At 42.0% G+C, this 26535-nt stretch overlaps 1 non-coding gene across 1 annotated transcript; it reads right to left on the bottom strand.

The window, feature by feature from the left end:
* Positions 1-19251: 19251 nt before the first annotated feature.
* Positions 19252-19442, bottom strand: LOC117358287. The gene has a single exon (XR_004538989.1). It is a non-coding gene; the product is annotated as a U2 spliceosomal RNA (small nuclear RNA).
* Between the last annotated feature and the right edge of the window lie 7093 nt (positions 19443-26535).

The raw sequence follows: 26535 nt of genomic DNA on the forward strand, positions 1-26535 counted from the left end.
GAATCAAGGCCCCATAACAAAACAATCTTAAGGGTATCTGGGGTCTGGGTAAGGGAATTTACTGACACCTTCTGACCCCCTTATAGAGGATAACCTGCTTTAACCACAGCTTTCACCTGAGCTTGTAAGCCAGGGAGCAACTAAGCTAATTCTTCCGGAGTCTTCCCTTGGTAGTGAATATTCTTTACCTGAAGGGGCGCTACATGAACAGTTCACATGCTAAAACATTTTGCTCAATTTTTCGTACTTACACGTACACCCCATACTATTAATATGCATGAGTCATTTTTGAAATGACAGTTTATGGCACTGAAAACAGGAAATTCATATCAGCATATGTATTGCAAAAATACTTGTTCCTACTTACTAGAGAGTTAATAAAAAGTTCCGTTTTCAGTAGGGAATTTCCATGCCAGAGGTTATAGTGATTCACATCACAGGATAGATTTGATTATAGTGGAACTATGAACAGTATTGTGGCCCCTGATGTTGGAGGTTGTACTTCCCTCTAAATAGGAGACACTGAGATCCTGAGTATATAAATGGCACCTAACTCCAAGGCATAATTTATTGCGATTGTCAATCATCCACTAAGTGCCTTTCATAGAATTGCACCTAGCGAAGCCTAAGCAGTCTTAAGTACCCATAGGTTTTGAATCCTTATGCGCACTGCCATTTTGGCCAGGGTTTTCTTGGGCTAAATGAGTATACCTAAGTTAGGCGCCTACTGGCGTGTAGGATTCCTGGCCAGGTTTTCGATACATCCTCGATATGTGTCGCATTAGGATAAAAACTTGCATTGAAAAATCTTGTACTGTAAATATGACTAATTTAACCTGTAAATTGTATATTATGTATATTGGTATTAGATCCCCAGTATGTGTTGAGTTAGGATAAAAACTTGTACCTGAAAAACTTGTTCTGTAACTAGGGCAAATTGCAACCTGTTAACTGTATATTGTGTCTGTTGGACTATAACCTGTCCTAGGCTCTTTGAGGAGGACGGGATAGAAAATGAATTAAATAAATAAACCTTGTGCACGCACACACACATGCACAATCTGGACACTCTTGAAAGGTATAATGAAACATTTAGCTCTCAAAAAGTATTCACCACATAGTAGCTACATACCATCATTCCTTATAACACTCAAAGCAAAGAAATAAACAAAAACTTATCTGCAGCAGGAATTTCTTCTACAGAGTGTGTACCCCATGCAGGGTGCAGAAAGAAGATGTTAACAAAGGGTCCGAATGTATCCGAACTCAAACGGTACTCTTCAACAGACCCCCTTCAGCAAACTCCCAACAGGGCCCCTGTTTAGTCAGGGAAATAAGCTTCATCAGGGAAATAAGCTGCAACAACAAAAAAAGGAGTTGAGCCCTGTTGGAGCACACGGGCTCAGATCAAAAATCCAGATAAGTTTTTGTTTATTTCTTTGCTTTGAGTTTTGTAAGGAATGATGGTATGTAGCTACTATATGGTGAATACTTTTTGAGAGTTACATGCTACTTATCTGAACAATATTTTTACTCAAGTAAAGAATTGCTATATAAAGTGGAGTTTTTCTAGACCAGATCTTCAAATTTTTTATTTGAAGCTGTCTTGTCTGAAGGATTGAATTTTCCTACTAAATCCAACGTGACACTGAGGTCTATTCTCCACTTTTTAGACTAAACTTATGGTATTTTTTTCTCATTGTTGTGTTCTCCTGAATCCATTATATTGTTGAAGTCTTTATTCATTTACAGACACGAGTCTATTCCCTCATAGGCTCAGGGAAGGCAAAGATATACTCTGTACTTTTATATCTCAATCCAATCTGTGTTCTAGTAGGAATGAATGTTGAGAAGCATACGTACAGTGTGCTTTGTTTAGTTTAATTTTATGGTTAACCATTATGTATTGTTAATAAGATTATTTTGTGTGTATATATGAAAAATGAATGGAAAAATGGTATGACAATTAGTACTATTATGGGGTCAGGAGCGGAGATTGGGCAGTGTCTGGCCCGCAATTTAGCCTGTGTTTTGGATTTCGTCCCCTTAATGTGATTGAGTTTCACACCCCTGCTCCAGGCAGTAAAGCAAATCTCATATCCAGTTCAGCAGTCTTTGGTCAATGGACAAGCTCTCACAATATTCAAGGGTTATAAGTGGCTTGCCTCATCCAAACGGACATTAGCTGTTTTTCATAGACAGATCTCACATGCTCTCTTCTTTCCCAGGACCCAGATTCAACCCACTGCTAGGGAAGCCTCTCCCTTGGGACTTCCCAGAATGACTCCAATCTGGGGCAAAAGTGCTCCTCCTTTCCTGAGTCCCATTCCTCTGACTCAGCAGGGTTGCATTACTTTCCTCCAGGTGGCTAACTCTTAAGCTAGTGCCCCCTGCTGTCAACAATTTAAAAGCCACATTAGTGAGGGAGAACCCGTTACTCCCTCACATGGTGCCTGTCAAACCACGTTACATTGCATTTACATTACAAAACATTTATAAAGCAAATGTTAATGCAAGACCTACAAAGAAAATTGCTGAACCTGCCCCAAATAGTTGCCACATTATATCTACAGTTACCACTGTTTCCCACTACTTCCACTTCCTTTGCAGGTCCCCTTAACCCATTTAGGATTAGATCCAGAATGGCACTTCCTCTCGTTGGTTCTCTAACAAGCTGCTCCATGAAGCAATCTTGTGTAGCCTCCAGGAATTCTATCTCCCTAGCGCATTTTGAACTTCCAAGACTCCAGTCTATCCCGGCATAGTTGAAGTCTCCCATAATAACCGTGTTACTGCTTCATCTCGGCTTCCATTTCTTCATCGATATCCCCGGTTTGCCTGGGTGGACGATAGTATAGGCCCATCTTTATTTCAGGCCCTTTCCTTCCTGGTATTTTAACCCATAGCGAATTCAGCTTGTTGGTCGTCTCTGCTGCGTCCATTCTTGTCGATTGTATGCTTTCTTTTATGTATAGGGCTATTCCACCTCCTTTCTGTCCTGACCAATCCTGGCGATAGAGCTTGTACCCCAATAGTGCTGTATCCCATTTGTTATCTTCATTCCACCATGTTTCAGAGACTCCAATGATGTCTATGTCCTTTGCATTGGCCATGGCTTCTAATTCCCCCATTTTGTTTCTTAGGCTCCTTGCATTAGTATATATGCAATTTAGATCCTGGTGTTTTCTTGTCTTCATTTCCTTTCCCTGCACTTCGGTCTTTAGCTTCTTCTCTTGTGCTACAATCCTTCTAACCTCCTCTTCTGGGTTAGTCAACTAATGTAATTTGCCCATTGTTTCTTCCCAGCCTTTTTTCCCCTTAGTATCTTCACGGAATACCTTCTTCCGAATCGTCGACGCTTGGTTGACTGTCAGCTTTCCCCTTCTGCTTAGTTTAAAGCCTGTTCTATTCCTCTCTTGACGTTGTTTGCTAGAAGTATAGTTCCCGCCACGCTCAGATCCAGTCCATCTCTCTTGTAGACCTTGCTCTTGCCCCAGAACGTTGTTCAGTTCCTCACGAAGTGGAATCCTTCTTCCTCACACCATCTCCTCATCCACGCATTTATTGATTGTAGTTCCTCCTGCCTTTTCACATCTGCCCTCGGTACCGGTAGGCTCTCTGAGAACGCTATCTTCTGAGTCCTCATCTTCAGCTTCCTTCCCAGAATCTTGAATTGTTCTATCAGCATGCTTCTTTTGTAGTCTCTCCTGCTGACATCATTCATCCCGATATGGATCATTACTGTGATCTCTTCCGTCTCCGCTCCTTCCAGGATCTTTCCAATTTTGTCCACGATGTCCTTGGTCCTTGCTCCTGGGAGGCAGGTCACTAGTCGATCCTCTCTCCCTCCTGCTATGTGGCTGTCCACATGCCTCAGGATCGAGTCTCCCACTAGGATCGCTGACTTTCCTTTCTTTAATTTTCACTTCGGTCTCAGGTCAATGTCCTTGGAGTGCTTTGTTGTTTATTCTATGTCCTCAGTGTGCTTCGCTATTTCTTCTTTTTGGCATCGACTTGCCATTTTCTCCCCCTCGTGCGGTGTTCCTCTGTGGGCGTCTTCTTTGAGATCATCTGCTTCTTGTTCTCCCTTCCATGTTGGTGTTGGTGTAATTTCATCTTCCATTTGGAGTTCGTTCTCTTCCACCCTCCTCCTATAGGCTTCCTCAATGAATTTCTCGAGTTCCCTGACCTCCTCCTCAATGTGTCCCTCATTCATGAAGTCTTCAGCTGTCCTGATTGGGTCCTCCGTAGTATAAAGTCCTTCTAGCTCCTTTATCTGGTCCTCTAGTCGCTTAACTTCCTTCTTCAAGCTTTTCAGCTCCTGACACGATCGCATACATATGACTGTCTCCCCGAGGCGAGGTAGTCATACATATGACAGTCTTTGCAGAACACTGGAAAGCTCATCTTCTGGTTTCCCTCTCTTCCATTGTCGTTCCTACTTTAAATAACAGTTAACAGTTTACGTGTGACCTGCTGATGTTACGTATGTAAGTGCCCTCTGTGTCTGCTTTGTGTCCTCTCTCTCTCTCTCTGTTTTCTGCTGGTGGCCTCTCTTTCTCTGCCTGCTGCTGGTGTCCTCTCTCTCTCTCTTTCTCTCTCTCTCTCTGCCTGCTGCTGGTGTCCTTTCTCTCTCTCTCTCTTGCTCTGCCTGCTGCTGTTGTCCTCTCTCTCTCGCTCTGCCTGCTGCTGGTGTCCTCTCTCTCTCTCCCTCTCTGCCTGCTACTCGTGTAGTGACTCGCTCCTTCTGAAGGCCCTTTGCATAGGCGTTCTCGCTAAGGCGAGCGCCTTTAACGCTCGTCTTCACGCGCTGAACGGCTGAGTGCCGTTGGCTCCTCCCCTTTTAAGGGGGAGCTTCGGATCGGTGCCTGGCTGATGTCATAGGGGTAGGCGGAGCTATCTCTCGCCTCTGCCACTCACTTTTGCCTTGCTTCTCCGATTCCTTCCTTCTTTCTCCCCTCTCTCGGCTCCTCTTCGCCTGCCTCCCGAGTTGCTCCTGCCTGCCCTGCTCACTGGACTATGATGTTATCGCGCCTTGGCTCCTCCCCTTTTAGGGAGGGAGCTTCGGATCGGTGCCTGGCTGAGGTCAAGGGGTGGGCGGAGCTATCTCTCGCCTCTGCCCCTCACTCTTGCTTGCCCTGCTTCTCCGATTCCTTCCTTCTTTCTCCCCTCTCTTGGCTCCTCTTCGCCTGCCTCCCAACTTGCTCCTCCATAGTCCATAGTCTGTTATTGAGAAAGGCATGGGGGGAAGCCACTGCTTGCCCTGGATCGGTAGCATGAAATGTTGCTACTCCTTGGATTTTGGCCAGGTACTAGAGACCTGGATTGGCCACTGTAAGAACGGGCTACTGGGCTTGATGGACCATTGGCCTGACCCAGTAAAGCTATTCTTATGTTCTTATGAAATTGTTTACAGGACAGGTACAGGTTTCCTGGTGGGGAATGATTTTGGAATTATGAGGATGAGGCGCGAGGAAGGGGGAAGTCTGGCTGACGGTAAAGTTCTGTTAAAAGTCTTGAGTCTGGCAAATGATAAAACAGTTTCAGGCGTCAAGTTCTTCTGTTGAAGACTGTGTGGCGAACTACTTGAGGTTGGGAGGAGGTATTAGGCAAAGACGTGGATAATGGCTCTTCTCAACCACACTTTGCATCTCTGTTGGGTCTCCCCCCACCCCCAACCCAATGGAACAGCAAAGAGGTGGAACCTGGCAGAGACACTCAATGTTGTTGAGAAGAACCACTGCATCATGGCACTGTACTTCCTAATTCTGCACCAGAAGGAAGGAGCTGGAAGCTGCAAAGGGAAGTTTGAGGGATGGGGGTAGAGAAAGGAAAGCATAGCACACTGCTTCTCCCCCGATCACTGCTCTTCATTGGCATGATTCGTGGTCCTGCTTCGTTGGCGACGGCCTATTGACCTGGTTCCGGTGTCAAATGCTGATGAGGAGCCTGCTGCCTGTCCAGGGGTCCCTGGTCTAGCCTTACCTGGTGCTTTATATCTTGTGATGATTGACTGATGGAACTTACTAACAGGCCGCTTTAGAGACCTGCAAGACTATTTGCAAGACTATTCTGCTGTCTCTCTAAATTAGTTTTATTTTAATTTTTGTATCTTCTTTCTTTATTTCTATTTTTTGATCTTGAATCATTTGAATTATTTCTTTTTGCAGTGTAACTGTATGATATATTTTTATTTTAATCAAGTAACATAGTAGATGACGGCAGATAAAGACCCGAATGGTCCATCCAGTCTGCCCAACCTGATTCAATTTAAATTTTTTAAATTTTTTTCTTCTTAGCTATTTCTGGGCAAGAATCCAAAGCTCTGCCTGGTACTGTGCTTGGGTTCCAACTGCCAAAATCTCCATTAAAACCTACTCCAGCCCATCTAAACTCTCCCAGCCATTGAAGCCCTCTCCAGCCCATCCTCCCCCAAGCGGCCATATACAGACACAGACCGTGTCTGCAAGTCTGCCCAGTACTGGCCTTAGTTCAATATTTAATATTATTTTCTGATTCTAGATCCTCTGTGTTCATCCCATGCTTCTTTGAACTCAGTCACCATTTTCCTCTCCACCACCTCTCTCGGGAGCGCATTCTAGGCATCCACCACCTTCTCCGTAAAGTAGAATTTCCTAACATTGCTCTTGAATCTACCACCCCTCAACCTCAAATTATGTCCTCTGGTTTTACCATTTTCCTTTCTCTGGAAAAGATTTTGTTCTACGTTAATACCCTTCAAGTATTTGAACGTCTGAATCATATCTCCCCTGTCCCTCCTTTCCTTTAGGGTATACATATTCAGGGCTTCCAGTTTCTCCTCATACATCTTCTGGCGCAAGCCTCCTATCATTTTTGTCGCCCTCTTCTGGACCGCTTCAAGTCTTCTTACGTCCTTCACCAGATACGGTCTCCAAAACTGAACACAATACTCCAAGTGGGACCTTACCAATGGCCTGTACAGGGGCATCAAACCTCCTTCCTTCTACTGGCTATGCCTCTCTTTATACAGCCCAGCATCCTTCTGGCAGTAGCCACCGCCTTGTCACACTGTTTTTTTGCCTTTAGATCTTCGGACACTATCACCCCAAGGTCCCTCTCCCCATCCGTGCATATCAGCTTCTCACCTCCCAGCATATATGGTTTCTTCTGATTATTAATCCCCAAATGCATTACTCTGCATTTCTTTGCATTGAATTTTAGTTGCCAGGCATTAGACCATTCCTCTAACTTTTGCAGATCCTTTTTCATATTTTCCACTCCCTCTTCGGTGTCTACTCTGTTACAAATCTTGGTATCATCTGCAAAAAGGCACACTTTTCCTTCTATCCCTTCAGCAATGTCACTCACAAACATATTGAACAGGATCGGCCCCAGCACCGAACTCTGAGGGACTCCACTACTCACCTTTCCTTCCTCTAAGCAACTTCCATTAACCACCACCCTCTGGTGTCTGTCCGACAGCCAGTTTCTGACCCAGTTCACCACTTTGGGTCCTAACTTCAGCCCTTCAAGTTTGTTCAACAGCCTCCTATGAGGAACTGTATCAAAGGCTTTGCTGAAATCTAAGTAAATTACATTTAGCATATGTCCTCGATCCAGCTCTCTGGTCACCCAATCAAAAAATTCAATCAGGTTCGTTTGGCACGATTTACCTTTTGTAAAGCCATGTTGCCTCGGATCCTGTAACCCATTAGATTCAAGGAAGTATACTATCCTTTCTTTCAGCAACACTTTCATTATTTTTCCAACAACTGAAGTGAGGCTCACCAGCCTGTAGTTTCCTGCTTCATCCCTGTGACCACTTTTATGAATAGGGACCACATCCGCTCTCCTCCAATCCCCAGGAACCACTCCCGTCTCCAGAGATTTGTTGAACAAGTCTTTAATAGGACTCGCCAGAACCTCTCTGAGCTCCCTCAGTATCCTGGGATGGATCCCGTCTGGTCCCATCGCTTTGGCCACCTTCAGTTTTTCAAGTTGCTCGTAAACACCCTCCTCCGTGAACGGCGCAGAATCTACTCCATTTTCTCGTGTAACTTTGCCAGATAATCTCGGTCCTTCTCCAGGATTTTCTTCTGTGAACACAGGAACAGAAGTATTTGTTTAGCACATTTGCTTTTTCCTCATCACTCTCCACATATTAGTTCCCAGCATCTTTTAGTTTAGCAATTCCATTTTTCATCTTCCTCCTTTCACTGATATATCTGAAAAAATGTTTGTCTCCCTTTTTTACATTTACCTTAGCTAGATTAGTACCTTAGCTAGATTGTGAACCTTCGGGACAGATAGGGTAGTTTATTTTCAAGCACCTAATTTCATTTTATTTTGTAAGCCGCTTTGACCTGTTGCATTAAGCGGGATATCAAATGTACAAAAAAAAAACAATGAAAACTCCTACAGATGGCACAGAAAAATTAATAGAACAAATATTTTTGCCTTGTACATAGTTATTAACAATGTAGCATAATTAATTTGAGCTTCTATCCCCTCCCCAAGACCTGGGTAAATCTTTCAAATATGGGCTCAGTACTCAGGAAAGAGATCACTGCAAGTGAGCAATCTGTTCCTCACTTTAAGGAGAAGGTTGCTACAGAGAGATGGAGCTCTTGGCTGTCTTTTTCCAACTAAGCACTGGATAAGAAAAAGTAGAAAGCCATACACACTGACTGGATTTCATTGCTACAGTGTGATGGAATGGACACTACAGGCCTCCCTCTGAATAAGTAACAAGATCCATTCAGTCTCTAGTGGTGCTTAGATAAGGAAATTCAGCAGAAGATATCGTCCTTCTCCTAATGTAAAGATTCAAAGCAACTGACTATGTTTTGTTTGTTTGCTGAAAAAGCAGCCAGTCCTTTAGTTTCTCCTACTTGGCTGGGCATGAACTGAAAAAAAATGAAGGTCCTTGAAGTGAAATAAATATTACTGGAAATCAACTGCACTCTTTGGTCAGGGACTTCAAGTCAGTGAGATCTCTTCACTGATTGAATTGTTTTAGGTCTACGTTGCAGATTTGAGTTGAACAATCTGTGTTCTGTGCTAATATTACCTGAAGCTTTGTGGTAAGCCCTAGCAGGATTTTTCAGAGCCTAGACTTTGCCATATGGTCAACGAAAGTAATTCTGTCTAACATCAATCACCCTATTATCTGCAGAGGATAAAAACAACTCTTGCTTAAAGCCTTGGCATTTTTTGCCCTTTTTTGTACTTTATCTAATACACCCTCAGTGCAGTATATAAGTGCTGCTTGTGAAACACACTACTGCACAATTACTCTGTAAACCCCGAACCTGGTATTTTTGTTTTGCTCGAATGTGTTACTTTGCATTAATCAGTCTTTCTGTTCTGTGACAATTCGACTGATTTACTGTCACTGTGTGGAATTAATAAGTGAAACCTACAGTCAGGTTTTGTTGGCTTTGTAACAACGCATGTAATTTGCATTTTCAAAGATATTGGTTTCTGACAAAGGTCAGTCCTCACATACCGGGTTCGGGATTTTCGGCAGATGCCCTAATAAACGAGAACCTTCTTTTTACTGTGACTCCACTCTCCACACAGTCATGAGCCAGGGAGTGAGTGTTTTCCTTTACTTATTTAATTTATTTTTAATTTAATTCTTATATACCGCTAATAACCGTGAGGTTTCTAAGCAGTTTACAAAAATGATGCATTAAAGATACAATAAATAAAAACTAAATAAATAAGATAGGTACTTGGAAATTCCCTAACTGTCCCAAAGGCTCACAATCTAACTAAAGTACCTGAAGAAACAGTATGAAAAATAAAAATAAAAAGACAGAGGTAGAGATAGAGATAGAAATGAAATATTCCAACAAGTAATGAATAAATAATTTAAAGATAGAATTAAAATAATTAAAGTAAACAAAATAGAGATAAAAATAAGCATAGAGAGAAACAGAAACACACTCCAAAAAAGCATCAAGATCTTTGACTTGTAATTATTATGATCATTTAACACCAGATCTTAAATGCCTTAAATGCCATCATAGAACTTTTGGTTATGGCGGTATAAAAGAATAAAGTTATTATTATTATTATTATTATATCCCTATCCTTCTCCATACCCACCTCCATCTCCACCCCAATTCACTTCAACCACCATTCCCATTCTATTCTTTAACTGCCGTCAACCCCAGTTCCAATGGCTATCATCTGGGTCCCGAGTTTCCTCCAAGAACAGGCGACATCTCTGGCAAGGTAATCTCCACCGCTGCCGCACATGATGCGAGATCCTCAGAGGTAGACCCTTCGGAATGGGGGAGGAATGAAGATGGTGTCGGGTACCCTGCTGGAACGGGCTCCCAAACCGACCGTTAGTCTGAGCGACGGACTGCAGCTCTCCTCTGTCGGCTCTCCCCTGCTGGAATGGGGGAGGAGTGTAGATGATGCTAGGTGCCCTGCTGGAAAGGGCTCCCGATCTGGCCGTTGGTGCCGAGCGCCGTCAGCTCTGCTCCTCCCGTAGTTCTCTCCCCTGCTGGAATGGGGCAGGGGTGTAGATGATGCTAGGTGCCCTGCTAGAAAGGGCTCCCGAACTGGCCACTAGTGAAACTGGCAGTTGGTGCCGAGCATCGTCAGCGCTGCTCCTCCTGTAGTTCTCTCCCCTGCTGGAACGGGTGAGGGGTGTAGATGATGCTAGGTGCCCTGCTGGAAAGGGCTCCCAATCTGGCCACTAGTGAAACTGGCAGTTGGGGGGACGACGACAATATGAGGGGGTGCTGAAAAGTTCTCAGCCCAACCAAGAAGAGAATGACATGGATATGCTTCATTGATGATCTGAAACAACATCAAAAACATAGAAATTCATTTCTACAAATTGGCACTTAACGAAACAAGATAACATTCTTTATCAGAGAACAAGCAAGCAATATATTCTCACATGTGGGGTAACATTATCCACGGACCCGGTGCGGACAGTCTAAAAGTATACTGTCACTTTAAAACTTTAAAGCCACCCATACTGCATGTGTGCTAGTGCCTTCCCAACCAACATCAGTTTGCGGGTCCATCAGTTCTTAGTTTTCCACGTTACACCTTTACTAATAGATGCTCACTGGCTACCAATAGGTCACATGATAACATTCAAAATTATATTACTCATTTTTAAAACACTAGTATCAAATGAACCTTTATTTATATCTAGATACTTAATCCCACACAATACACAACGACCACTTCGCTCATCTGGACAAAATTTACTTACTGTACCTTCTTTAAAAATTATTGGAACACGTAGATCAGACATGTTCACTGTGATGGGACTTCAATGGTGGAACGCCCTACCACATTACATTAGAATTGAAAAAGATATCTCTACATTTAAAAAATTATTAAAGACTTATTTATTTAATGACGCTTTTAATAATTGAAATTTTTTACACTTTTTGGATATGCTTGTAATAATGCTATGGTTTTAAACACCCCCTCCTTTTGTATCTTCCATTATTTCTACCGAAAAATTTTAAAATTGTAACTTTTAACCTTTTTTCCTCCCAACTCATGCATGTATAATATGTAACCACTATGTATATTGTTAGTTTCTTTTTATTGCTCTTTATTGATTTTTTTACATCGCTTAGTAATTTTAATAGGCGATTAATCAAATACACTAATAAACTTGAAACTTGATCTAAGAAGTTGCTTTACAGCATTTTCTTCAGCATGTGATTCAATCTCTCTTTTTTGTGTCTTCCAAGTATATTTTCTCATAATTCTTACCTTTTTTTCATTCCCTTTGATTTTCATCATTTTTTCTTGATTTTTAAGATTTTCTTTTTTCGGGCCTTTTGCACCTCCAGGATCTCTCCCTTTTGACCTGGCAACAGCTATTTTCCCATCGATGTCAAAGATGACTAGCGAGTTCAAGAAGTGCACTCAGTGTAACCGGACATTTGGCCACTGACTCACACCTCACACTCTTGTTGTGTTCAGTGTCTTGGGCCCAACCACTGAGATATCACCTGCATACTTTGTACCCGATTGCAATCTCAGACATTAAAAGCAAGAAAGCTTCAGTACAAGAAACTTTTCGGCGTGACTTCAAAAGCATCGGACATGCCTGGAAATTCAGATTACAATGTTCACCATACCTCAGCATTGACACTAGCATCGGTTCCCTCAGCACCAGGACATGTTGATCCAACTCAGCGTCAAGCTTCCACTTTATCTTCATCAATGCCATCATCCTCTGATGGTAGAAAAAAAGTTAAGAAGCACAAATATGGGTTCCAATTTAGAGCCCCTTCTGAGTCCTCTTGTACCTCTTCCACCTCGATGCATCCCATCACTTCAGTGCTCTCTCCTCAACATCCATCATCACCTCTGAGGTCACCCAGATCTCAAAGCCAGAAAACTCAGTGCTTTCTGCACCATAAGAACATAAGAAGCGCCTTCTCCGGATCAGACCTTTGGTCCATCTAGTCCGGCGATCCGCACACGCAGAGGCCCTGCCATGGTGTAATTTTTAGTCACCCATATCCTTCTAAGCCTCTCGTAAGGAGATGTGCATCTAGTTTGCTTTTGAATCCTAGGACGGTCAATTCCGCAATAACCTCCTCTGGGAGAGCATTCCAGGTGTCAACCACTCTCTGAGTGAAGCAGAACTTCCTGATATTAGTCCTGAACTTGTCCCCCCTTAGCTTCATTCTGTGTCCTCTTGTCTGTGTCAAATTGGACAATGTAAATTGTTTTTTTCTGCTCTATTTTGTCGATTCCTTTCAGTATTTTGAAGGTCTCGATCATATCCCCTCGCAGTCTCCTTTTCTCAAGGGAGAACAATCCCAGTCTCTTAAGTCGATCCTCATATTCTAGTTTCTCCATACCTTTTACTAGTTTTGTTGCTCATCTCTGCACCCTCTCCAGCTGTTTTATATCCAGTTTTATATCCAGTGTTAATATCGGTGCTGGCACCATCTGTCCAAGAGAAGCTTAAACTCCTACTCCAACAAGAGCTTGCTGGCATGCTGTAAACTCAATCAATACAGCTTTTGCCAGCCCAAATACTGGCCTCAACCTCAGCCCAAACATAACATAGCATAAACATTTATATACTGCAATACCTTTCAGTTCAATGGGGTTCACAAAAGATAACAATTGAACAATCCAGTAAATATTGCATATCAGTTTAGGCACATCACCAAACTGGTTATGTGCCTAAACATCGAACATGGTGCTGCTTTAGGTCACCTCAACACTGACCTTCTGCCTGTTGGCACTCTATCCAGGCATCAAAGTCAGAACATCATAGCTTATCAAGATGCTTCTTAACATGCTCCAGGCACTTGTCTCAGTGCTCCTCCCAAAAGTCTCATTCCCAGTCATTGTGAAGAGACTATGATCATCTGTCTCGATGCTCCAGCGAGGATATTTCACAATTTTCTGCCGATGAATCATACAGCATACCTTCAGACCTGTTTCTTCTGATGCCACGAAGAAGGTCTCCTTCAGAGAACTTTTTTCAGTACCTTTATCCATCAAGGGCACAATTGATAGAATGTCTGGATTGTGAGAGGCCTAAAGACTGCCTAAAGAAGAGTGTGGCACAATGATTAGAGCTTCAACCTCAGTATCCTGAGGTTGTGGGTTCAAACCTCATGCTGCTCCTTGTGACCCTGGGCAAGTCACTTAATCATCCACTGCCCCAGGTACATTAGATAGACTGTGAACCTACTGGGACAAATAGGGAAAATACTTGAAGTACCTGTATGTAAACCATTTTGAGTGTGGTTGTAAAACTACAAAAAGGTGGTATACAAGTCCTAATCCCTAACCCTAAAACTCCCAATCTATAATGTCCTCAATAAGATTCTGATTAAAACTGGGAGACTTCTTTAACAGTTTCAGTTGCCCATAACAAACTAGACTCTTTATAGTGAGTTCAGTCTTCTTCTGGCTTCAATAACACTCAGCTATCACATCAATTATTGGTAGTACAATCAGACTTACAGCATACCAATAGTTCCAGAACATATACTAGAACTCCTCCAGGAAGAGAAAGTAGAACATTGGATAACTTTGGCAGGCATATTTTTCAAGCCTCTATGTTCACCAATAGATTCATAAACTACCAATTTTACATGACTTTGTATTTAAAAATTCTGTTCCATCAGTTATCAAACTTTGAACAGCATCTTCCACCTGACCAAGCTAAACTCTTTCATCGGTTGGTCACATCTCTTCTTACCACCAGGAAATATCTCGCCAGAGCAGCATACGATGCTTTTGATATCTCCTCTCGAGTATCTGCCATATCTATATCTATACTTTTGTTCCGTATTCTCAATTTAGAAAGTTACTGAAGACTTATTTGTTTCAAAAATTTCTTGGGAAGTAATGATGGCTAGTTGATATGTTTTGTTACAATTGATTACAATTTTTTAGCTCACTGTGTTTGTGCAGTTTTTCTTATTTTGTTAACTGCATAGAACTGGAAGGTTTTATGGAATAAAAATGAAGTGTTATGTTATGTGTCACTTGGCTTGGCTCAGATTGACAGATCTAACATTTTCAATATAAGACAGACTAATCAACTTTTCATGCAAAGGAGATAATCTTTTTGATGCTCACATAGAGGATGCTGCTGATAAAATGAAAAAAACAGAAACATAATTGTTCTACTTCAACATCCAGAGGTTCAATTAACTGTTGTTCCATGCAACAAATGCATCAACGGTCGACACCTTCTCAACAATCCAAGCACCAGTCATCAATAATTCCTTCCTAGAGAAACGCTGACATTGGATGTAGCCTTCTCATTTCTGATAGAACGGGACCCTCATAACAATAAAGAGACTGAACACCAATTGGTCACCTATGTTGTTGTATTTGCTGTCATTGTTTAACATAACATAAAATGTTATTTATATACTGCAGTACACCATGAAGTTCGATGCGGTTAACAGGGGTTAGATAGAGGATCATACATAAGAGGGGAGGGCACAATGACAAGTAACATAGGAGTGTAAATAACAAAGAATCATGGCAGATTAGAGCCAAATACAATACAAGTGAGGCGATAAATGAAGAACTCAAGAAATAAACAGATTTGACCTCGGGACAAATAAAGAGACAGTAAGGGAGGAATGAGTCCGTACATAGAGCCTTCCTTCGTCTTAAGGAGAATGAAAGACGTACAAAGAGGGCACAGGGTTTAGTGCTCTACAAGGAATTTATTGAACAGATATGTTTTTAATTTTCGCCTGAAAAGCATGTATGACAAGGATGACCCAATAATGGGGAGTAGTTCCCGGCTGTAGTGAGCTGCTTGATATGATAGTAGTTTAGTCACATAGGCCTTTCTAGATTTTCCTAGTAGGAAGGGGTAGGTGAAGATGGAGTTAGAACGCAAAAGGTATGTCGGGGGTGGGAGGGTGAACTCAAATAATTCAGTTGCTTGTGCAGGCTAATTATGATATTAAATCCTTTCATTGTACTGTGTTGGAGCAATTACTTCCATCTGGCCGCAGAGGGGACATGAGACGCTGGTTAAGCCAGCATGAACAGAAATGGATCTTTAAATTAAAGGCGGTGTCCCCTTAAGGTTTGAATGTGGCAATCGAATAGAAGGTGTTCTTGTGAGTGCGTGTAGTACATATTGACACTGTTTGGAGATTGATGGTATAAGTGTACTGTGGGTGCTTGCTGTGTAGTGGGATACAATGTGGTTTAGATCTGTGATTGTAAACAGCAAAAAAAAAAAGGGTTGTGATGGGTCTTCAGTTAATCCTTCACATAATTTAACCTCATATAACTGTTAGAGAATTTTATATTGTGATTTTTGTGATGTTTTGATCTTTGATTGACGCCGTAGTTGGGTGGTGATGTCTTCACGTTAGCGTCATCGGCTCAGGGGATTTGTTTGAAGCACTGAGGATTTGATAGTAGCCAGAGAAATGAGAAGCACTTTTGCATGACTTTCCTTGATGCAGCGGTGGAGATCATGAAATGGGAGACCCTACAGAATCACCATCTGAGGAGAGTGCTGAAATGTTTTGAAGATAAGTACTGCCTGTTTGTGACTGATATTTGTCCCCGATGGCGTTTATTTGAACTTGTGCTTGAGCGGAAACACTTGTTTTTGAAGAACTTGTTTCAGTACATCTTAAAGTTTATGCATATGAAATGTTTAGCTATTGTATTAGGTATCCAGTGAATGATTTTGATATATATGTAAGGTAGACGATGATATACAACAGAATTACATAAATGTATATTTTGATATTTAAACATTGGGTAATGCATGGTGGTAGAGTTTTTAGCCAATGACTGAAGGTGAGCCTACCTGTTTTACGTTCCCCAGTGGTGGTCAAAAGGGTGAGGCTCCTTATATCTGAGGCTTTTTTCTCCATTTTACTTTGAGTACTGAATGTCTGGGTTCTGGTAATAGAATGGTGTGTTGTGGTGCCTCACACAACGAACTTAATTGGTTCCAGGAGCAAGTTTGTTATGCGAAAAGTTCGTTATGTGAAACGCGTTTTCCCATAACAATACATGTTAAAAAAAATTCGTTCTGTAGCATAAAATATGCTAAGATGACATAAAAAAAGATAAATTTTTTGTTATTATTTTTATTTAGATACATCTAAAAACATAATTGTTTTTTAAAACAACACACATTTTTTAAATTTAAAGACAGACTAAGTAGAGTCTAATTTTACAGTGAGAGAGGGCAGTTAAGCGCAGTGCCATCAGTTATCCTGCCCCTCTCAGTGAATTGCCTGGGATGGAGGGAGAGAGAGAAGAAGGCAGATGATGGAAGTGGGAAGAACTTGTGCCGTCAGCATCAGGCACAAGCGGGAAAGCAGCAGCGGTGAGGGGCTAGAAGTTATCTTCCTTTCATTCATGTCCTTGCCACCCCCGTCCCTTGGTCGGTCCCACAATTTCACAATTTCCTGCATATCTCCTCCCTCCATTCTTGTAGCCCATAATCTCCTCTCCTGACATCTCCCTGTCCTTTTACTTCCACTATCTTCCTATCCCATCTCTATTCCCTTTTGTCTCTCTCCCCATGATCAATCATCTCACCACCTCTCTCTTCCCTCACCCTCAGGGTTCAAGATTGCTTCCACTCTTTTTCCTGTTGTTCTCTCTGCCTGTCACCCTATGATTTAGCATCCCTTCTGCCCTTGTCCAATATTTCCCCTTCTCTCCCTCCCTCTCATCCCCTGCTCCAACATACCGTATTTCGACTGCCCTTCCATCCCCAGGCCTGCCAACTTCCACTCATTTACTGCTTTCTCCCACCTCTGATAAAGCCCGCCCCCTCCCCGCAGTGATCGGCAACACCAGGCACCCCCCCTCAATCGGTGAAACAGGGCCCCCCCTCGATCGGCGAAACAGGGCCGGCGACTGCTTTCTCCCGCTGCTGTTGAAGTCTGTAAACAACTTTAACACAAGCCACGGGGCTCTAACAGTGCGTATGCTGCCAACGGCTTCCTTCCTCCTTCCTCTCCCCTCATGATGTAACTTCCCATTTGGTTGATGGAGGAGGAGGAGGGTAACCGGTAGCGTCACGCACACTGCGCGGAAGGATGCAGCTCGGGCAACTTCGTTGTGTGAAACGAAGTTCGTTGTGGGAAGCAAGACCTGAAGTTCGTTGTGCGCAGCGTTCGCTGTGCGAGGCGTCCGTTATGCGAGGCACCACTGTAATTCAATCATCTCTTTTTTGTGTGTGGATATCAGCAAAAAAAACCTATTTGGAGATAATGCCCTGAGAGAAATAATATATTTTTTAACAGAGGGCTGTCTTAAGGATTTTGATTATCACTGAGTGGGTTAAGAGGTGTTATTTTAATATTAACTCCAGTTATTAGTAACTAGGTCTTAAGAAAGATATAGCGGCAATAGAAAAGATTCAAAGAAGAGCGACCAAGATGATAAAGGGGATGGAACTCTTCTCGTATGAGGAAAGACTAAAAAGGTTAGGGCTCTTCAGCTTGGAAAAGAGATGGCTGAGGGGAGATATGATTTAAGTCTACAAAATCCAGAGTAGAGTGGATCAATTTTTCACTCCGTCAAAAATTACAAAGACACTCGATGAAGTTACAGGGACACTCGATGAAGTTACAGGGAAATACTTTTAAAACTAATAGGAGGAAATTTTTTTCACTCAGAGAATAGTTAAGCTCTGGAACGCATTGCCAGAGGTTGTGGTAAGAGCGGATAGCATAGCTGGTGTTAAGAAAGGTTTGGACAAATTCCTGGAGAAAAAGTCCATAATCTGTTATTGAGGAAGATATGGGGAAAGCCATTGCTTGCCTTGGATCGGTAGCATGGAATGTTGCTACTCTTTGGGTTTTGGTCAGGTACAAGTGACCTGGATTGGCCAGTGTGGGAACGAGCTACTGGGCTTAATGGACCATTGGTCTGACCCAGTAAGGCTATTCTTATGTTCTTAGGTTTTATTGCATAAAATGAGACCTGTGCTAAAATTGCAGAAGTTAGTGGTAAAATAACATCTTATCAGTAGTAGCCTATGGTGGTAACTACCCCCCTGAAAGATGTAAAATGAATGTTTTGCTAGTGCTGTTGCTTTAATATATGTAGAGAGAAATCATTTGCATAGCCTAAATCCTAAATTCTTTTTATGGGGGCCTTGCTTTTCTACTCACAGGCATGTTTCATACATTTGGCTTCCAGTAGTGTTTCAAAAACCTTTTTCATTAATTCATTGAGAATAATTTTGTAATTCTAGCTGTAATTCACATAAGAGGAAAAACAACAGCTTGGAATGCTGTCATCAATAAATGACCCAGCTAAACTGAAAGGTGATGCCAGATGCCGCACATCAGACCCTACTGCCAAATATGGTATTTATAGGCTCATGAACTTAAAAACAATGTTTTAAATGTGGCATGAGTCCAGGAATATTTCAATGGGATATTCAGAATATTTTACACGTTTTCATTTGCAATCTCTCCCATACACCAATGCCAGTTATACATTATGAAGTGAAAAAACAAAGGCTGTAGAATGCACTGCACCGCACATGCACTCATAATGAATGCGCAGTAAGCAGAGGGGGGGCCACATTCTGGCACTATGGGGAATAATTAAGCTCATGCATTTGTTATAGAAATCTGTAGTGAAGAAAGTCAGCCATGAGAAAATAAAAATGATTGGTTACCTTTGAGCACAGCTGCCACTTTTTTTTTTTTTTTTTTTTGGGGGGGGGGGTTGTTATGGATTCATAAAAAGTTATTTTTACATCAATTTTCTTAGCATTCTTTTTTTATGCGCACCATGCCTGGAAATACTGCAATACCAGGTCGATGCATGGAGTGGACAAAGCAAGCTCTAGTTTTGTCTCCTTGCCCCCAAAATCCGTTTAATATAAGATCTCCGCATAGAGGACGTATCAGATATTAAACTGATAAGAACAGATACAACACTTGATCTTAGCCAAAAGGCCGAAAAGCAATTTTACTTAGCATTCTTCACCAAAAAAAAGTTCACCATTTACGAATTAATTGTGCAAGGCAGAAGCCCTTGGGAAACGAGGACAACTTTCAAAGGGATTTTTGTGGGCCAGCTCGAAGGGTCATTGTAGGAGATCTAGGTTCAATTTGCAGTTTTTGTAGACCTGGGTTCTGCCTCTGGGGCTGGGAAACACTTGGAAATCCTGATACCCTGTTTCCCCAATGATAAGGCAGGGCCATCAAATAAGACAGCCCCCCCTTTTTAGAAAAAAATGTAAAATAAGGCACCCCCCCCCCCCCCCGCAAATAAGCCACCCACTGATACCTGCGCTTACCCGAATCGGGTGGTACGGTGGGTGACTCCGTGTGGTCCCTCCGTCTACCGTATTTGCCTCCATGGCTGCGTGCCGCGCCTCGTCATGAAGTGAAGAGGAGGAAGTGACAGGACTGCAGCGCGCGCACGTGACTCCGCGCAAGGAAACACAGGCAGCTTCCCTCATCCCTCCCTAACGGAGACTGCAGGAGTTTGTTCACGGCCAGAACATCCAAAAGTGAGACACGCAGACAGGTTTCTTTTGCTGTGAGCAATACCACTTACTGTATATAAAGCCTGTTTAAAATGCATACGGTATATAAACAATGGTTTCACATTGTCAAGTCCCCTCTGATGCTGCACTACAGAATAATCTCTTTACTGTGTTTCCCTGATGGAGAACATTGGGGACATTAAATGGTACAATATATGGTATGATGGATAAAGCTGGCCATACACGGTACGATTTTTCGGCCGACCGATTCTTCAGCCGTCAAATGACAGCCCCCCTTTTTAGAAAAAAATGTAAATAAGGCATCCCCCTGAAAATAAGCCCTAGAGCATATTTTGGCCTTCCAAAAAAAATAACACAGTGTCTTACCATCGGGGAAACAGGGTAGAAGGTAATCTGAAACATTGCTTAAATGGAGGATTGAGGGATCAGCATATAAAGTTTCACAGTCTCTGGTCCCCCAGCATTAATGGTTGCTGTGATAGCTGGAATATTCAGGGAAGAGAAGGGGACCCAATAAGACCAAAAACTCTTAGCAGCTGCACATCAAAGCCTTATGATATCTCAGCCTTAAATGGCAGTAAGTGGGGTTGGAGCAGGTTCTAATTTGGACTGGAGACTAAGGTGTCCAGGCAGAAGTAACAAAAGTACTCGTAACTTCTTGTCTCCCTCTTGCAGTGCCAATTGAAAAGCTAATTTATCCCACCACCACCACGTCTTTTGCCTCCCTTGTGCAAATAGCAGCAGGTTTTCAGGGTTTGCCAAATAGTAATTGTTGTACAAAGGCCTATTCGTGACCTGGAGCAAATAGAATCATGTTCACTGTGGCTTGAGGAAGATATTTAGATCTAAAGAAGGGGAACCACCATAAACCCTAAAATGACCATGTCAGTGGCGCTGCTCCCTGTGACCCCAGGCAAGTCACTTAACACTCCATTGCCCCAGGTATATTAGTCAGATTGAGAGCCCATTAGGACAGATAGGGAGAAATACTTGAGTATCTGAATGTAAACCACTCAGGATGTAAATGGTATACTACTACTATTAATTATTTCTATAGTGCTACCAGACGCACGTAGCGCTGTACAGAGTCACAAAGTGTACTGCTGACTGCTGCTCAGATAACCAGCATTTGCTGTAGCCCGCTGGTTATCTGAGAAGCAGTCAGCAGTACACGCTGGTTCACCAAGGACTGGTGTTTCATAAGATAATTTGAAAATTTTGTGGATTTTGCACACCCTGACCTCCATGATTTAACTAAAAGACTCTTGAGGCAGGCTCTCGTGGGCCGAAGCTCCATCATGTCGAGACAATTACAATAAAAGACACTGACCAATTGGTCACCTTTGTTGTTTTGTTTGTTGCTCACTGGTGTGAGGGCAGTTTCTCCTGTTTGTTTTCAAGCATAGCCTCCCTTTTGCACATACAGTAGTTCCTGTTATGGCGAAAGTGTGTGAAAATATATATATATATTTTATCCCATCAAAAATAATGGGAATCAAACATTCCTACCTTCTCTGCTTCTTAGAGAGAAAAATTTATATGGAGTAAAAATATAATTTGTCTGAAAATTTCCAAACACTTACATAAGAATATAAGAACATAAGAATATCCTTACTGGGTCAGACGAATGGTCCATCAAGCCCAGTAGCCTTTTCTCACGGTGGCCAATCCGGGTCCCTAGTACCTGGCCAAAATTCAAGGAGTAGCAATATTCCATGCTACCAATCCAGGGCAAGCAATAACAGACTATGGACATTCCCACCAGGAAATTGTCCAAACCTTTCTTAAAACCAGCTATCCAATCTTACTACAACCTCTGGCAATGCATTACAGAGATTAACTATTCTCTGTATGAAAAAATATTTCCTCCTATTGGTTTTAAAAGTATTTCCCTGTAACTTCATTGAGTATCCCCTAGTCTTTGTCATTTTTGGCAGAGTGAAAAATCGATCTACCTGTACCTGATCTACTCCACTCAGGATTTTGTAGACTTCAATCATCAAGTTTTTTCAAGTTTTTATTGTGTTTAATATACCAACCATCAACATGTATCTGGCCGGTTTACAAAGCTAAAAAAAATGAAATAAAAGGTAAAATAATAATTATATATATATATATGAGGGAGGAGTGAACATTAAAAAGACGATAAACAAGAACTTACATGAATTTGAGGGTAATAAGGGGAAGGAAGGGTCAATAAGTATATTATTAAAACAAAATTTAAAAGAAAGGGAGGAGGGGATCAGGGTTAGGATCACTTCGTAAAAGCGGTTGAAATGATTTTACTGGTTTTGGGGAAGGAGGTATTTAGAGGTTATGATATGCATCTTGAAATAGGAATGTTCTTAGTTTGGTCTTGAATTTAACGAGAAGATTTTCATGACGGAGCTGAGATGGCATGGCGTTCCATAAGGTTCCATATCTCCTCTCAGCCATCTCTTTTCCAAGCTGAAGAGCCCTAACCTTTTTAGTCTTTCCTCATACGAGAGGAGTTCCATCCCCTATACCATCTTGGTTGCTCTTCTTTAAACCTTTTCTAGTGCCGCTATATCTTTCTTGAGATAAGGAGACCAAAATTGAATGCAATACTCCAGTTGAGATCGCACCATGGAGCGATACAGGGGCATTATAACAATCTTTTTTAAATTATTTAGATACTACTTATATCCCATGTGGTATTTACATTTGGCTCCTTTATCATATTTCTCTTCTGTTCCAGTTGCCCAGGGTCACAAGGAGCAGTGGAAGATTTGAACCAGGTAAGTGAATGTTCTTTGTTTGAAAATGTACACACATTTTCCTTCACTGTAATGACAACATTCCTGGTTGGGCCTAGATCATGGGAGATTTTCAAAACTGTACACGCAATTTGGTTGGAAAAGATATTTGCAGAGAAAGCAGACCCGAATATATGAAGGCAATTTGACCCTGATGCTATAGAAGACACCTACAGTTAGGTGCCTAGATCAGCACTTCTAGCCAATCTAGGCGCCTAACTTAATTTTTTTTTTCATTGGCTTGATTAGTGCTGATAATTGACAGCCCCATTAAAAATCAATTTTAAAAAAATTAATTTGCTGGTAGGCGTCTACCATTTTGAGGCAGGCATCTATATGGAGGTGCCTACTCGTGCCTGTACAGCAAATTGACATGGTTAGGGATGGATCTGGGGGCGGAGTTTGAGCATGGCTTGAGTTAGCGCACTCATGTAGGCCAAGAAAACCCTGGCCTAAGTGAAGTATGCCTAAGACTGCTTAGGTGCCACTAGGTGCAATTAGATAAATAACACCTGGCAGTTGAATGACAACCATTGCAAATGGCACTTATAAGTTAGACACCATTTGTAGAATCAGGCCCTTTATATACAGGCAATTTTCAAAATATTGATCTTAAAAAAAACGTAGACTCCCCACTCCCATGAAGTCCAATTGGGTGGACGTCATAGAAACATGCAGATAGATACCATAAGGTCTATCCAGATTGCCAATCTATACCAACTACTAAGCTCTACAGTCACTTCCTCACCCCTTCATCAGAGATCTTCTATGCTTCTCCCATGCTTTCTTAAATTGAGATCATGTCTACCATTTCCATGTATCCACCATGCTTTCTCTAAGGTAATGTTTCCTTAGATTACTCCTGCATCTATACCCTTTCCTTCATGATCCTTCATGCCAAACCTTTTCTCCTATTGAAAGAGATCCCCTCCTGTGCATCTATTCCACTAAGGTATTTGTAGGTCTATCATACCTCTTCACTCTAGTCTTGTCTCAAAGCTCAATAGATCTGAAAATTAAAATGATAAAAACAATGGGGCCCTTTTACCAAGCTGCATTAAGCTCTAATGTGCACTTAACACAACAAAAATAGCCTAATGTAGCATGAACTAAAGCATTCTAGAAACATAGAAACATGATGGCAGATAAAGGCCAAATAGCACATCTAGTCTGCCCATCTGCAGTAACCATTATCTCTTTCTCTCTCTAAGAGATCCCACATACCTATACCATGATTTCTTGAATTCAGACACAGTCTCTGTCTCCACCACCTCTTCCAGGAGACTTGTTCCATGCATCTACCACCCGTTCTGTAAAAAAGTATTTTCTTAGATTATTCCTGAGCTTATCACGTCTTAACTTCATCCTATGCCCTCTCATTCCAGAGCTTCCTTTCAAAGAAAAGAGACTCAACTCATGCACATTGGTGTCAGGTCAAAAGCGCGCCGGGACAAAGGCGCGCACAGACAATTGAGCGCAGCGCGGAGGTGCGCGCCGCAGAAAATTACAATTTTTACGGCTCCGACAGGGGGTTTGTGGGGGGGGAACCCCCCACACACTTTACTTAATAGAGATCGCGCTGTGTTGTGGGGGGTGTGGGGGGTTGTAACCCCCCACATTTTACTGAAAACTTCACTTTTTCCCTGTTTTTAGGGAAAAAGTTAAGTTTACAGTAAAATGTGGAGGGTTACAACCCCCCAAACCCCCCACAACGCCGGCGCGATCTCTATTAAGTAAACTGGGGGGGCTCCCCACTAAAAAACCCCATCGGAGCCCCTAAAAACTGTCATTTTCTTCGGCGCGCACCTCCGTCTTGCGCTCAGTTGTCCCACTCCCGCCTTTCCTCTAAAGTATACATTGAGCTTTTCAATACAGTGTTCCACTAGCGGCTCCATTAATTTTTCTGCTGCAATGCAATGTCGGTGCTCCTTGAGCCGATCTCTCAGCTGCCTTGAAGTCTGCCCCATGTAATAAAACCCGCAGGGACATACAAGCAAATAGATTACATTCATGGAAATACAGTTAGTGTTGGCATGAAAAAAATTAATTTTATCAGTGTTATGATCCTAAAATATAGGGCCTTCCATCACCATTATCAGGCAATACGGTGGCCACAAGAATGATGGCTTCCATCATCATCGGGCCGGCAATACAGTGACCACAAGAATGGTGGCCATTATTCTTGTGGTCACTCTATTGCCTGCCCAATGATGATAGAAAGCCCTATATGTCATATGTTTTAAAAGCAACGATCTTGATCGGGAAGCCAGAGCAGTCTTCAATTTATGTCCTGATGAGGTGTTATTCCCCTGATGACGCTGGAAGCGAAACGCGGTCTCCTGTAGGGACTTTTGGGTTTGTGCATTCATAACTGTGACAGGTGAGTCACGAAGACGCTGATGGAAGAGTGAGGAAGTTGAGTGGAGCAGCAGTGAACTACGGTAATCTAAGTACTGTACTGTTTTCTCGTACTATCGCTGTTTTGTGGAACTTTTGTTGCTTGCCTGCTTCTTTTGGATTCAGTTATTATATTATTGGACTGTGTTGTTTTTTTTTTGTTTTGGCAAGGCAATTAATTTCAGCCTAGTAGGTTGTTCATAATTTTTCTGCTTGCCCTCTACTGTTCACCTAACATTTGGATTTTTATGGCTCACTATTGAAGAACTTTTTGTGGAATGAATTCTATGAATGTCTTTGCATAACAGGACTTTTTAAACAAATTTTGCCTTTCTAATTTTTGTGTTAGTTGCTATTGTTGATTGAGGCACAGAAGTATTTTGTTACATGCAAGTGGAGTCTTCTAGACCAATGATGATAAGTGAATTTACTTACTTTCAGCAACAGCTGTAATGTTAAGTTCCACAAAGTTATGTGAGGTATTTTTTCTCCTCTCACGTGTTTAAATTGGGTGGCCTCATTCTCAATAGAAGGGGATAGAGTGATAGTGTTTTTGGCGGTAGTTGAAATCACCCATTATTATACGGTTGTATAACACTATCCATATATTCCTTCCCTTCACACATGGATTCCACACTGCTGTCTGTGTCATGCAGAATGTTTATTTTCTTTGATTCAATTCCCTCTTTAACATACAGCGCAATCTCCCTCCAATTTGATCTACTCTATCATTGTGATATAATTTGTACCCAGGTAACACAGTATCCCATTGATTGTGCTCCTTCCATCAGGTCTCTGAGGTGCCTATTATATCTGCCTCATCATTCAGTGCTATACTGTTTACTCTAACTCTCCTTCTTTATTTTTTAGACTTCTAGCATTTGTATATAGACACTTCAAACTGTGTTTTTTCCTTGTATCTACAGGCTGATGAAAAGATGACAGGTATAACTTGACATCTTTACTCTGCTTCCCTCTAAAGCACCCTTGACTGTCTTTTACTATTATTGAAACCTCTCTATTGGGACTCCCTACATGTTCTGTTACAACAGTATCCTTAAAAGATACTCCACACCAAACCATCTGGTCCTGGGTGACTGTTGGCTCCTCTCCACCACCACCCCTCCCCCATCTTAGTTTAAAAGCTGCTCCATCTCCTTTTTAAACATTAGCCTCAGCAGTCTGGTTCCATCCCGGTCAAGGTGGAGTCCATCCTTTTGGAATATGCTCCCCCTTTCCCAGAAGGTAGCCCATTTCCTAACAAATCTAAATCCCTCAACCCTGCACCATTGTCTCAATCATGCATTGAGACTTCGGAGCTCTGCTTGCCTCTTGGGTCTTGTGTGTGGAACGGGGATCATTTCTGAAAATGCT

This window comes from Geotrypetes seraphini, chromosome 3, assembly GCF_902459505.1.
Source record: "Geotrypetes seraphini chromosome 3, aGeoSer1.1, whole genome shotgun sequence".
Classification (NCBI taxonomy): Eukaryota; Metazoa; Chordata; class Amphibia; order Gymnophiona; family Dermophiidae; genus Geotrypetes; species Geotrypetes seraphini.